Source organism: Pseudophryne corroboree, chromosome 3, assembly GCF_028390025.1.
Source record: "Pseudophryne corroboree isolate aPseCor3 chromosome 3, aPseCor3.hap2, whole genome shotgun sequence".
Lineage (NCBI taxonomy): Eukaryota > Metazoa > Chordata > Amphibia > Anura > Myobatrachidae > Pseudophryne > Pseudophryne corroboree.
The window spans coordinates 769482205-769497222 of NC_086446.1; positions in this window are offsets into that span (position 1 = coordinate 769482205).

Sequence of the window (15018 nt, forward strand, 5' to 3'; positions counted from 1 at the left end):
CTACCGGTAGAGGCCTAGCAAGTGGCTAGTGGGGATTCGTCAACACCACACAGGTGTGGTAAGGCAGTGCGTCGGCACATACAGAGCAGAACCGTGGTTCCAAACGCCACGGCAGGTTAGGAGTTTGGTGGTGGCAGCATAAACCCGCCCACAGCGCAGTGGGTGGAGTCAGTAACAGGCGGTTACTGACGGTAAGCGGGAATCCCCTATGTGGTCAGGCCTCGTGTGACCTAACCTTCCAATCTGTGCGCAGGAGACGGGACGCGAAAGCGGCGAGTGCTTTCGTACGGTACCGTCCTGTCACACGTACCCATTCAGACAAAAAGTCTTCCGTGTGTGATCCATATGTACCACACATAACAAACCTCGCTGACCCCTTGGGCCGCGGCTCTTCAACCTGAACCCTGGCTACAAAATGTCCACCGCTTGTGCAATTGGATCCCATCGTGGACTTTTTCCTTTTTTACGCAATCCCCAATGCACAATACGAATAGACGGTGAAAGTTCTTAGAGCGCTTTCACCCACTCCTTCTCCGCTGAGTACCACAACTCACTCCAATAGTGACCACCACGAACCCAGTGAGGTCCCTATCTGGTTTCTATTCACTGGAAGTGTTTAGGAGTGACTTACCTATTCCAGTGAATATACACCGCTGGAGATTTTACTGAGAGACCAGCGAAAACTCCCTATACACTTATACACAAATCACGCTTGCGTATGCTCTACACAGCGCTAATGATACCGCGATTTTACGCAAAAGTTCGTAAAGGGGTATCAAGTTGCGTTGTATATATCGCACCCACAAACGCGCGGTCCAATTGCACAGCATATAGGTACTTGTTACCTATCTGCCGTACAACCACGGGTCAATGTACAAACTGTGACCCTCAGCCTGGAGCGTAATACAAAAACCTTTTTAATTCAATACTTCGCAATACTTATGCACTATCACGCTCCTTTGCAAATCACCTCACGATTTGCGTATTAAACCTTATACTAACGTGAGTCAGCCGCCTCACGCCACCAAGCCTCCACTTACTTGATATACCACACGACGGGATCCCGAATTCTCTGGGTTCAGATATCCACTCACTCCTACGTTCGCTCACTCAAATACACTTTGTTTTTCTGTACAGAAAATTTGGATTCATTCAGGTTGGCAGCTTTACCCCAGAGGCAATTTAAAAAAAAACGTTTTTATACTAAAATTTTTTTTTATATTAATCTGCTTTAGAAACCGGGTAGTTTTGTGCTATTGTAGCGTGGCTACTGTCCCACCTTTAAACTAAACAAACTATTGTGTAATTTGTACTTAGCGCCCATACTCTTACGCACTTTGTGTAAATACGCGACCACGCGTGTCTCTTACGCTGCGTGCGCATTCCTGTACTTTGTCCGAGACACGTGTACAAAACCGTACGTCCGCAATAAAACAAATCCCACAACTTCTATAAATGTGAGCAATACTAACTACAATCGCTCACTTAACACAACACAGTTTCTTTCTGTATAAACCTTTACAACCAGGCCAGACTGCGTTTGTGCTTTACACTTGATTCCTTAAATATTTATTTTAGTTTTAACTATATAGCAACAAAATGTAACCGGTTTCACACATCTAAATGAATGTAACAATTTGAGTCTTATGGCAACAATGTGAGAGGGTATACAAAGGGTATGGGTGCCTTTTGTTGTGAACGCTTTTGGCGCCAAAAAAAATTCACAGATTTTTAAATAGCTTTTTTCTTGTTTACTTTACGGGTTCTACCAGCATCTCTACAAACCATACAGAGCAGACGTCATCTAATCAGCACACAAGTACGGTTTTTAGTGTATCCACTGACCAAGAAAAGGTTACGTAGGATACTTTCTGTTCACCCTTTTGCTGATAGATTAAGTCTGCTGTGACCTGTTAGGCTGTGAGTATGTGGAATCCCTGACGGAGACCCCAATTGATAATGCTGATTTATATACAGGGATGAAAGCTATACCTTAAACACACTTTAAATACACTTTACCATGGAGCCGCTGTGGCCGCTATACTTAATACACACTCTACGTACTCTTTACGCTATTAGCGTAAAGAGTCCCGTACTGTGTACGGACTTTGCGCACAAACACTGCGCTGACGGTACAAAGTACACACCCAGAGATACACCGCAAACCCTTAACAGCTATGCAATGCGATAATAATACACTTTAAACCTTAGCAGGGAAAGGAAGACACGACACCTGATTGTAATTAAACTGCTGGGTTCCGACACCACAGCATATTATTACTGAAAGGGGGTTACAATATATACAATACAATACAACAGAATAATGGCTACAGTCAATGTTACATACTTGTTTGGATTTCGCCGCGCTACCCAGTCTGGTCCTCCGTCATCTAGACAGATAACTTTGTGAGTCTTGTGTCTGACCAGGCCTGCAGCAGGCTCTCTTTATACAATTCTTCCAAAACCTAACACAATGGATACTCTAATCTCTTTGTCCATTGGACACAGGGATGGTCATTTACAGTACAGGAGAGGTCATAGGTCGGTTTGAATAGGTGGGCGATGTCTGTTCCAACTGCTCTTGTGGGTGGTCTCCTCTGGATTCCCGCCGCATACATAATGTACAGTAAATACAGTTTATTTCTCTATTCTGCTCCTGCACATAACTATTCGCAGGAACATGCGATCTTATTCAAACTAACCCCGGAATATTACCCTTACAATACCCTACAGCTGGATACCAAACACCACCTTATAACCTTGTTCTGTCCCCTCCTATCCTGTTAAGGTGAATCCCTTTGTTCTGTTACCATTTAAACTGTTGTAACTTACTGATGTGGTGCAGGGAGACTATGTGTACATTGTGCACTATTTGGATTAAATATGTAATGTGTTTTGATAGCTTTCCATGCGTTCACAAACTCTACCGTAAATACTCATACCACGCTCTAATGCGCAGGACCGCGGGAGCGACCATACGCAAATTGCGGATATGTGCACACACGGCAGAATAAGTACGCGCACGGAGGCCATCTGTGTGTAGTTTGTACGTGATGTGTGTACTGCAATATTTTTCGACTTTGACACTGGTTAAGTTATTCATCGTATGGACTGACCTCCATTACACACCGCTGTCACCTATAGGATCTGCCGATAACTTGGTCTTTCCAAGAATGGAGAGATTGGTTAGAGGGTGCCCTTCTTTTCACTCATATGGAAAGGAAAAGCAATATCTGCTCTGTGGACTTGTCTCTTCCAAGTGCTGCTTGGACTTCTAAGTGTGAGTTTTAAACAGCAAAAAGGTGAGTTAGAATACAGAAAAAGGTGAGTTTTATAATACACAATCAGGAACACACATTTGCAGTACCATTAAACTTCTGGTGAGGCTGCAAGGGGCTGACCTTGTGAGTGAGTGAGAGGGTCTCTTACTTGGAGTAGCAGAGGGGCTGTGATTGTGCGTGTGTGAGGGGCTTTTTTTTTTTTTTCTTGCTTTTTTTCTCTTTTTTTATTAGCAGGAGCTTGAAGCCGAGTGAAAAGGAGGTGCAGTGAGCTGGAACAACTGCAACTGCTAAGTGGAGTATAGGTGCCGCAGGAGAGAGTACTACGGCTGCATAAAAGTGAAGGACCAAGAACCGCACAAAGATAGATAAGTATAAGCCAGTTTAATTTATTGTATAAGTGAGATTGCTTGTCTTCTACTTTTTATTTTTGCTGCTTTTTCTGTGAGAGTAACAGGGAGTTAGACCTTACAAACAATATGAGAGGGGCTGTGATTGAGGACCTCACTCAGTGCATGTCGTGCAAGATGTATGCACACCTGGAGCTACCGGACCAGTGTGATTACATCTGCACGAGGTGTGTGCGAACTGTTGCCCTGGAAGCCCAGGTAACTGATCTAGAGCAAACCGTTACGCGACTGAGGGAGATTCACAATCTCGAGTGTAGTTTAGACAGAACGGTGGAGGAGTTGCGGGAGGGGTCACTGGTAGAAGAGGATGATGATCAGGTAGCTAGTTGGGTCACAGTTAGAAGGAAGAAAAAGAGGGGGAGGCACGACATCTCCGAACTATCAAACCCGAACAAATTTGCCCGATTGGTCGAGGAATCGGAGGATGATAGTGAAGAAATGACGGTGCCGGAGGAGACTGCTCCCTCTAGCAACCAGAGGTGTGGTCCCTCTGGCGCGGTTGGGATAAAAGATAGAGAGGTACCTAGTCAGATGGTGGTGGTAGGGGATTCTATCATCAGGAAGGCAGATAGGGCAATCTGCTACCGGGACCGTGATCGCCGTACAGTCTGTTGTCTCCCGGGTGCTCGGGTACGGCACATCGCGGACCGGGTAGATAGATTGTTGGGAGGGACTGGCAAAGACCCGGCGGTCTTGGTGCACGTTGGCACCAATGACAAAGTTAGCGGAAGGTGGAATGTCCTTAAGAAAGACTATAGGGACTTAGGAAAGAAACTGAAGGCAAGGACATCTAAGGTAATATTCTCGGAATTATTACCCGTGCCACGCGCTAGTCCAGGGAGGCAGAGGAAGATTAGGGAGGTAAATGTGTGGCTTAGGGATTGGTGCAGGAAAGAGGGGTTTGTGTTCCTGGAACACTGGGCGGACTTCTCAGTCAGGCGCCCTCTCTTTTGTTGTGACGGATTGCACCTGACTGAGGAGGGGGCAGCGGTGCTGGGGGGAAGGATGGTTAGAAGGTTGGAGGAGATTTTAAACTAGGAGCCTGGGGGGAGGGTTTAGCTAGAAACTACGGGTCATGCAGTGAGAATAGTGGGGATGGCGATAGTAAACGAAATGGGGGAGAAGTTGGGGGGAGGGTAAGAGCAGGCGGTAAGGTTACTAACATGGGTACTAAAAGGGATTTTACCAAAACACTAACCAATGACGATTACAGGTCATCCTTGCTACATAAGGTGAAAGATGTCCCTAACGCAAGGGAAAATACTTATCTTAGTTGTATGTATGTAAACGCCAGAAGCATTACTGGTTAAAAGGGTGAACTAGAAATACTTGCAGCAAGCAAACAGTATAATATTATAGGCATTACTGAAACTTGGTGGGATGAATCTCATGATTGGACAGTCAATCTAGAGGGCTATACACTGTTTAGGAGAGACAGACTAAATAAAAAGGGTGGAGGGGTGTGTCTTTACGTAAAGCCGTTTTTAATACCTAATATATGGGAAGATATTCAGGAGGGGACTGTAGACACTGTCGAGACATTATGGGTAGAAATTGCATGCGGGGAAAAAGGAATAAAAAAGTTAGTATTGGGTGTATGCTATAGGCCGCCTGGTATCAACGCATCTGATGATGAATTGTTACTAAAGCAAATTGAAAGAGCAGCAGGAGTAGGAGACATAGTAGTGATGGGAGATTTTAACTATCCAGAGATAAACTGGAAAAACGATTCATGTGATACTGCTAGGGGCAATATGTTTTTAAGCACACTTAATGATAACTACTTAGTCCAACTAATTGAGGAACCAACTAGGTACAATGCAATCTTAGACCTGGTATTAACAAACAATGGGGATTTGGTATCAGGTATTATAGTAGGGGAACCCATAGGAAACAGCGACCACAATATGGTCACATTCAATATCAGTTTCTATAAACAGCCCTATACTGGCTCAACTAGGACTTTAAACTTTAGCAAAGCAAATTTTGAAAAGATGAGGGTATTTTTCAGGTATACTGAATGGGAAGGTTTGTTTTTAGGAAAAAATACTACAGAGAAATGGGAGGTACTAAAATTCCTGCTAGCTAAAAATACACTCAAATGTATTCCTATGAGTAGCAAAAAAAAAGGAATAAAAATCATAAACCGATGTGGCTTAACAAAAAGATTAAGGAACTTATGGGCAAGAAAAGGCGAGCATTTAAAAAATACAAATCTGACGGGGAAGCAGAGTCATTTCAGCACTATAAGGAATGTAACAAAATTTGCAAAAAGGAAATAAGAGCGGCTAAATTAGAAACTGAAAAACTAGTAGCAAAGGAAAGCAAAGCGAATCCCAAAAAATTATTTAAATACATTAATAGCAAGAGATTAAAGAAGGAGAGTATAGGCCCTTTAAAAGACAAGTTGGGAGTCTTAAGCAAAAATGATAATGACATAGCGGACACACTAAATGAGTTTTTTTCAACAGTATTCACTCGTGAGAACCCAATTCAGGGACTAACGCACAATCTCAATAATGAGAATATCACACTGATAGGTACTTATTTAAGCGAGGAAGTAGTCTGTGACCGATTAAAACATTTAAAGATTAATAAATCACCAGGGCCCGATGGTATTCATCCAAGGGTTCTAATGGAGCTTCACTCTGAACTGGCAAAACCCCTATCTTTGATCTTTAAGGATTCAGTTATATCAGGTATGGTTCCCAAAGACTGGCGTATAGCGGAAGTAGTGCCTATATTCAAAAAGGGAAGTAAAGCTGAACCGGGTAATTATAGACCAGTTAGTCTTACATGTATAGTGGGGAAAGTATTGGAAGGTATTCTAAGAGATAGTATTCAGAAGTTCCTTGAAACCAATAAGGTCATTAAAAGGAATCAACATGGGTTTATGAAGGACAGATCCTGTCAAACCAACTTACTTGGCTTTTATGAAACAGTAAGCTCAAACCTAGATCAGGGTAAAGACGTGGATGTAATCTTTTTAGACTTTGCCAAAGCGTTCGATACTGTACCACACATGAGACTTATCTACAAGCTACAAGAATCAGGGCTAGGAAGCACAATATGCAGTTGGGTCAAAAACTGGTTAGATAATAGGGAGCAGCGCGTTGTGGTTAATGGATCTTTTTCAACTTGGACTGAAGTGCTAAGTGGTGTGCCGCAAGGCTCAGTATTAGGACCGCTATTGTTCAATATTTTCATTAACGACCTAACAGAAGGTCTAGAGAGCATGGTGTCAATTTTTGCAGATGATACCAAATTGTGTAAGGCTATAAATACAGAGGAGGATGCCGAGTCTCTTCAAAACGACTTAGTTAAATTAGAAGCATGGGCAGCCAGATGGAGAATGTGCTTCAACACAGACAAGTGTAAGGTAATGCACTGTGGTAACAAGAACATAAATTACACCTACCTACTAAATGGGGTAAAATTAGGGGATTCTGTACTGGAAAAGGACTTAGGTGTCCTCATAGATAGCAAGCTAAGCAGTAGTACCCAAAGTAGGACTGCAGCAAAGAAGGCTAATAAGATATTAGCATGCATAAAATGGGGTATTGATGCTAGGGACGAGAGTATTATACTCCCGTTATATAAATCACTAGTGAGGCCACACCTTGAATACTGTGTACAATTCTGGGCACCGTACTACAAAAAGGATATCCTGGAGCTTGAAAAGGTACAGAGGAGGGCGACCAAACTAATTAAGGGCATGGAGACAATGGAATACAAGGAAAGGCTTGAAAGACTAGGCATGTTTACATTGGAAAAGCGGAGACTAAGAGGGAATATGATCAACATCTACAAATATATAAGGGGACAATACACAGAGCTTGCGCGGGACCTGTTTTTGGTTAGATCAACACAGAGGACTCGTGGACACTCGCTCAGGTTAGAGGAGAGGAGATTCCGCACAATACGGCGTAAAGGCTTTTTCACGGTAAGGACAATACATGTTTGGAATTCCCTGCCCGAGGGAGTTGTAATGGCGGAATCTGTCAACACCTTTAAGAATGGGTTAGATAAATTCCTAATGGATAAGGATATCCAGGGGTATGGTGCATAGTCATGCATTATAGTTACTATAAATAGGGATAAAATGTAACGGCTGACAGCAGCATCAGTCAGAAATTTTAGTCAAATCATCATGCATAGGAGACCACAAATAGGTTGAACTCGATGGACAATTGTCTTTTTTCAACCTCAGATACTATGTTACTATGTATATGTAATCCACTAGGAGGTTGAACCCTGGCTGGAAGTGTTGGGCTAATTTGTTTTTCAAATATGATAGATCGCCAAGGTAAATGCCGTCTTGCCAGGTACTTTTATTATTATTATCCTTTATTTATATAACGCCACAAGGGTTCCGCAGCGCCCAATTACAGAGTACATAAACAAATAATCAAACAGGAAAACAGCAACTTACAGTTTTTGACCGTATAGGACAAGTACAGGGTAAATAAACATAGTTACATCAGCAGATGACACTGGAATAAGTATCAGGTGGCAGAAGACTGATGGATTTGGTGCAGTTGAAGACTATTTAAGTAAGAAAGGATAAGCGCATGAGGGAAGAGGGCCCTGCTCGTGAGAGCTTACATTGTAAAGGGGAGGGGTAGACAGACAGGGGTGACACAGATGGGGTACATAGAGAGCGTAGAACAGAGGGTTAGGATGAAATTTGGCTGGGTTTGGGGAAGAAGTGGGTCTTGAGAGCCCGTTTGAAGCTTTGTAGAGAAGTGGAGAGTCTGAGGGGGAGAGGTAGGGAATTCCAGAGAAGTGGTGCAGCACGTGAAAAATCTTGGAGGTAGGAGTGGGAGGAAGTAATCCGTAGGCAGGAGAGTCGGCGTGCATTAGCAGAGCGAAGAGGACGGGTGGGAGTGTAAAGGGAGATAAGGTCAGAGATGTAGATGGGAGAGGAGTGGGTGAGGGCTTTGTAAGCGAGTGTGAGAAGCTTGAAATGGATTCTGAAAGGGAAGGGGAGCCAGTGAAGGTCTAGTAAGAGAGGAGAGGTGGACGTAGTGCGTTTGGTGAGGAAGATGAGCCGGGCAGCAGCATTGAGGATAGATTGGAGTGGAGAGAGGTATCTGTCAGGAATGCCAATCAGGAGCAGATTACAGTAGTCCAGTCTGGAGATGACCAGTGAGTGGATAAGAGTCTTAGTAGCATCCTGGGTCAGAAAGGGTCTGATCCTGAAAATATTTTTAGATGAAAATGGCAGGTTTGTGAGAGGTGCTGAATGTGTGGTTTGAAGGAGAGGAAGGAGAGGGAGGAGTCAAGGATTACTCCAAGACAGCGCACTTGGGGGCTAGAGGAGATGGTAGTGCCATCAATAGATAATGAGATTGTAGGAGGTGAGGTTATGCGGGAGGGAGGAAAGATGATCAGCTCGGTCTTAGACATGTTAAGTTTAAGAAAGCGCTGGGACATCCAGGAAGAGGTAGCAGAGAGACAGTTGGAGATGCGAGTGAGGAGAGCAGGGGAGAGGTCTGGAGAGGAAAGATAGATTTGGGTGTCATCAGCATAGAGATGATATTGGAAACCAAAAGAACTAATGAGCTTACCTAGTGAGGACGTATAGAGAGAGAAGAGAAGAGGACCAAGGACAGAACCTTGGGGTACCCCTACAGTTAGTGGAAGTGAGGGGGAGGTGGAGTCATGAGAGGAGACAGAGAAAGAACGGTCAGAAAGGTAGGAGGACAGCCAAGAGAGGGCAGTGTCACGCAGACCAATGGAGTGAAGAATTTGCAGTGGCAGAGGATGGTCCACAGTGTCAAAAGCAGCAGAGAGATCAAGTAGAATAAGTATAGAGTAGTGTCCCTTAGATTTAGCAGCATGGAGGTCATTGCATACTTTTGTAAGGGCAGTTTCAGTGGAGTGGAGAGGATGGAAGCCAGACTGGAATGGCTCAAGCAGTGAGTGTGAGGAAAGAAAGGAAGTAAGGCGGTTGTAGACAATACGCTCAAGGAGTTTGGAGGCAAAAGGGAGGAGAGAGATGGGTCGGTAGTTGGAGAGATGTTTGGATCAAGGGTAGGTTTTTTAAGAATAGGAGAGATGAGTACATGCTTGAAGGCAGAGGGGACAGTGCCTGATGGGAGGGATAGATTGAGAAGGTGGGAAAGATGGGAACAAGCAGAAGGAGAGAGGTAGCGGAGGAAGCGGGAGGGGATAGGGTCAAGTGGGGAGGTGGTGAGGGGACAGGAACGAATGAGGGCCATGACTTCCTCTCCAGATGCATGGGAGAAAGATGTCAGAGTAGATGCGAGGGATGGGGAGGGTTGGTAAGGGATGGGAGAAAGCTGGTTACTGATAGTCTGGTGTGATGTGATGTCCTGAAGTATGGAGTCAATTTTGGATGTGAAGTAAGTGGCAAAGTCAAGAGCAGAGAGTGAGGAAGGGAGACGAGGTGGAGGTGGGCAGAGGAGTGAGTTGAGAGTGGCAAAGAGGCGCTGGGGGTTGGAAGACTGGGAGGAGATGAGGTTCTTGAAGTATGACTGTTTAGCAAGAGAAAGGGCAGCACTGAAGGATGAGAGCATAAGTTTGAAATGGAGGAAGTCTGCCTTAGAGCGTGATTTCCTCCAGTGTCGCTCAGCAGTACGTGAGCATTTTTGCAGATATCTGGTGCATTTGGTGTGCCAGGGTTGAGGTGTTAATTTGCGAGGGTGAATAGTGGTTGGTGGAGCAACAGAGTCAAGAGCAGAAGTAAGGGATGCATTGTATGTGGAAGTGGCTTGTTCAGGACATGAGAGAGAGAGAGAATAGGAGAGAGAAGTGAGTCAAACAGGGAGGAAAGGAATGTGGTGTCAATGGCTTCAATGTTACGCTTAGTGATGGTAGCCTAAGGAGGTAGAGATGGGGAAGTCGAGAGAGCAGGTGGTGGTCAGAGAGGGGAAATGGGGAATTGGAAAAATCAGAAATATCACAGCGGTGAGTGAAGACCAGATCCAGTGAGCTCCCATTAACATGGGAGGGTGAGGAGGTCCACTGGCAGAGACCAAGTGAAGAGGTGAGGTTAAGGAGTTTAGAGGCAGGGGATTGTGTGGGGATGTCAATAGGGATGTTGAAATCGCCTAGGATAATGGAGGGAATGTCAGAAGAGAGGAAGTGAGGAAGCCAGGAAGCAAAGTTGTCGATGAATTTGGAAGCAGTGCCAGGGGGGGCGGTAAATGACAGCTACTCTAAGATGGACTGGTTGGAAGAGGCGTATGGCATGGACCTCAAATGTAGAGAATGTAAGGGATGGTTCTGGTGGTATGAGTTGGTAGGAGTAACTAGAAGGTAAAAGGACCCCAACACCACCCCCATGGCGACCCCCAGGTCAGGGTGTGTGTGTGTGAATGTGAGGCCCCCAGCAGAGAGAGCAGCAGGAGAAGTAGTGTCAGAGGGCGTAATCCAAGTTTCAGTAATGGCTAGTAGGTGTAGGGAGTTGGAAATGAAAAGGTCATGAGTGGGGACCAGTTTGTTACAAACAGATCTGGCATTCCAGAGGGCACAGGATAGGGGGTATGAGTTTGTGGGAGAGATGTGAATGAGATTATCAGGGTTGCTGTAGCGATGAGGTGGGATTAACTTTGAGGGCAGGGATGATGAGAGAGTAGTGATGGTACGGGTGCCAGAGCTAGGAGGGGAAACTGCTGGAGGTGGGCAGGGAGGGAGGTCAGTGTGATGTGGATGGGGGTGTGGGGAGGTGACAGGGAAGGGAGAGAAGGAGCAGGGCTGAGTTGTGGGGTAGCAGGACCATGGGGTAGAGGTAAATGAAAGTGGGGTAACAGGAAAGGAGGGGGAAGGAAACAGAGGGATGGAGGGGAGACAGAGGAGGAGATGTAGGAGACTAGGGTGGAAGGATAAAGATACATTATTAGGTAGACAATGAGTGATGTGGGGAGTATAAGAAAGCCTTGACATAGTGTTAAGTAGGTAAATAGGTTGAGGGAAAGTGGAAGTAGGAGTGGAGACTGTAAGGGAATCAGAGCAGAAGAATTGCAGAAATGCAGGTGAGAAAAGCAGTGTAGGCTCAATGGGTGTAGATTTAGTATGAAATGAGTCAAAAGCGTAGATAAAGTGGGTGCACAAATGTATTTGGGCTGTAAGAAATGAAAGGATTGTGAGAGGGTTAAGAAGCAATGGTAATTCTGTTAGATTTTTTAAGTGTTTGTAGATGAGAAGATGAACTCACAGTTGTCCCAAAGAAGATCTTTGTGATCCTGATTATGGATGGAAACTTGATCTTACATATGTTCTTTTCTGCAAATGGGTTGCATCGTGTTCACAGAGTGAAAGTTGGAGGGTGATAAATTTGCATATACAGTTGATATTGATAAGTAGTTCATATGTTGTTTGAGGTTTTCTTTCAGTTTTTCGTCCAGTTTTTCATCCAGGCTAAGTCCAGGCTTTGATATTAAAATTATATATCTGCTCCCTTTGAGCCTCCTCCCTTCGAGTCCTACACCCTGGATCAATCAGCCAGGCTTAATCAGCCAACTATACTCTAATATGAACTAACATAAACATGTGTAAGGTATAGGTTCACTGATTAAAACCCCACCCATTGCCCAACACCCACTGGTGGGCAATAAAGCTAAAACAAACAAATAATGATATGGGAGGAGGACATCCCAAATTCCCCAAATATCTAACAATTAAACAGGCTAAATTCTGCACAAAACAATAAATCCAGATCACCTAAGCAAACAGACACTGCTGACTATAGTATCCTAGTTCACTGTGCAGCTGCTGAGAGTTGTAGTAATTGTTTGGATTACCTGTAGGTCCCAAATATAAGATACAAATGGGGCAGATGTAGTAACCTGGAGAAGGCATAAGGAAGTGATAGACCAGTGATAAGTGCAAGGTGATAAATGCACCAGCCAATCAGCTCCAATATGTAAATGAATAGTTAGGAGCTGATTGGCTGGTGTGTTTATCACCTTGCACATGTCACTGGTTTATCATTTCCTTATGCCTTCTCCAGGTTAATCCAGCCCCAAAGCATTGTCCTCTGGGCCCGCTGATGCCCGTAGCTAGAACTAAACTGTGGAGCCATTTATAAATGAATTATATTGTTGAACTACTTTATTTTATTACTGCGCAACTTCATCGAAAGAGCTATAGGCCTGATTCACAGATGGACGCAAATCTGACTTTTGCGCAGTAGAATGATTAACCACCGGCTGCGCATGCATCTAAGTAGCACTGCACGTGTGCCATGAAAGGCCTGCGATGGCAGTCGCAGAGAGGATATTTTTGTACGACTGACGCTGCATCATTGTACACATCCACTGGGTCTTGCAAAGTTGCCAGTGGACGTCTCAATACAAACATACAGAGAGGGGGGGGGGTTGCAAATCCCACCCCTACATTTCCCTTCAGCACACTAAAAATGACCTGTAACCATACCTGAACCTATCTGGTAATAGAAATTCAGAGAATTAGTTTACACATGTTTGCAAACACATGTTTTAGCTGCTGAGCCACTTCAAGGCTTCTCCGATGTCAGCAGTCCTAACACTACATAATAGCAGTGCCCACATAAGGCCATGTAATTTGTCACAGTAGGCCTCATGATAAAGGCTATTACTAAAACACATCCAGACAGAGAGCTAACTTACCCAGGAGCCACCCCCAGGATCTCCCACTGGCACTACAAGGAACAGCATGCCTTCCAAATACTGCTCCCATTCAATGCCTCTCGCACACAAGCAGACAAATAATGGTAGTTGCTCGGTCATTCCTGGAGATAATTATGTATCAGGTGCTGGAAAGGGGGAGGGGTCACAGACAAACAGACAGAGAGGGGGGGTTGCAAATCCCACCCCTACATTTCCCTTCAGCACAGTGGGCGTCTCAATACAAATCCGGGCGACTGCGACATTTGCGTATTTTTGCACAGTCACTGAATACCAATTCACAGCTGCGGCAGGATTGTGCCCGGGGAGGAACATGAGGAAGGAGGGCCCTGCTCGTGAGAGATTCCATGCTAGCAGGAACATAAAGGTACAGCCCATCTGAAATCCCCTCTAGCCCATAGGCTTGTAAATACACGGTAATATGCATGGTCTGTATTGTATCCCATTGATGCGTATACGTTTTATCAGTGTATTGGTGTAGGTGTATTGGAGCTGATACCTGCAAGGCGTCTGCTGTAACCATAGGACTTGGAGGAGGCTAGGTGGGCACTCTCCCTTATACAAATATGCATCCCTAACAAGGCCATATGGGTATGGGACTCATGGGCGACAGTGTCTAGGTCGACACCGACTGGTCGACGGTGGCTAGTCGACACTAGAAATAGGTTGACACGAGTTTTTCATGTTTTTTTGGTGTCGTTTTCTTTGTAAAGTGACCGGGAACCCCAATTAGTGCACCGTGTCCCGTTGCATGGCGAGCGAAGGTTACCATTCCCAATCGTAGTCCACGTGGATCATAAAGTATGAAAGTTCAAAAAAAGAAAAAAATTTTGAAAAATGCATGTCGACCTTTTTGCATGTTGGCCTTGTTCATGTCGACCTAATGGCCGTGGCGACTTATTTCTAGTGTCAACCTAGCCACTGTCGACCAATGGGTGTCGACCTAAGTGGTGGTAACCCAGAGTCCGGATACCGGCCATATAACCATGGGAACTGAAATGTACTTAAAAGAGGGAGCTAAGCTAAGGGTCAGATCTACCGAGCCTCCATGGGTCTTGCTACTTTTGTGGATCAGCTAAAGGCAGGAGGGCATTGGGCATGGTCCCTACCTTGTTGCCAGAAGATTGAACAGGGTTGGCTGGCCGGGACAGTGCTCCAGAGGAATGGCGGTATAGCCTCTGGCTGTTATTAGGGGTTGGAATACCGCCGGCCGGGATCCCGGAGGTCAGAATACCTACCCCGGGTTCCCGGCTGCCAGAATCCCAGCAACGGGGTGAGCGCTAAAAAGCCCCGTGCAGGCTCGCTGCGCTCTCCACAGGTTCTATTCCCACTCTATGGGTGTCATGGAAACCCATGAGTGGGAATAGCCCTGGCGCCGCTGCCGGCATTCTCGGCAGTCGGGATCCCGGTGGTCGGTATTCTGACTGGCGGGATCCCGGCCACCTGGATATTGACTACATCCCGTTATTATCAGCGCTCACATCTATTTTTTATATATAATGCAAGGTTGCATCTTTCTAGTTGTCTTTGCTGAAGTGATTTCCAAACTCACAGAAGGGGATGCGGTCAACATCCCGCTGGACGTGATCCCGGCGGTCGAAATACCGACGCCGGAATCCCGACCGCCACAATCCCGACATATTCTCCCTCCGTGGGTGTCCACGACACCCATAGAGGGAGAATATAATAGTGTGCCGA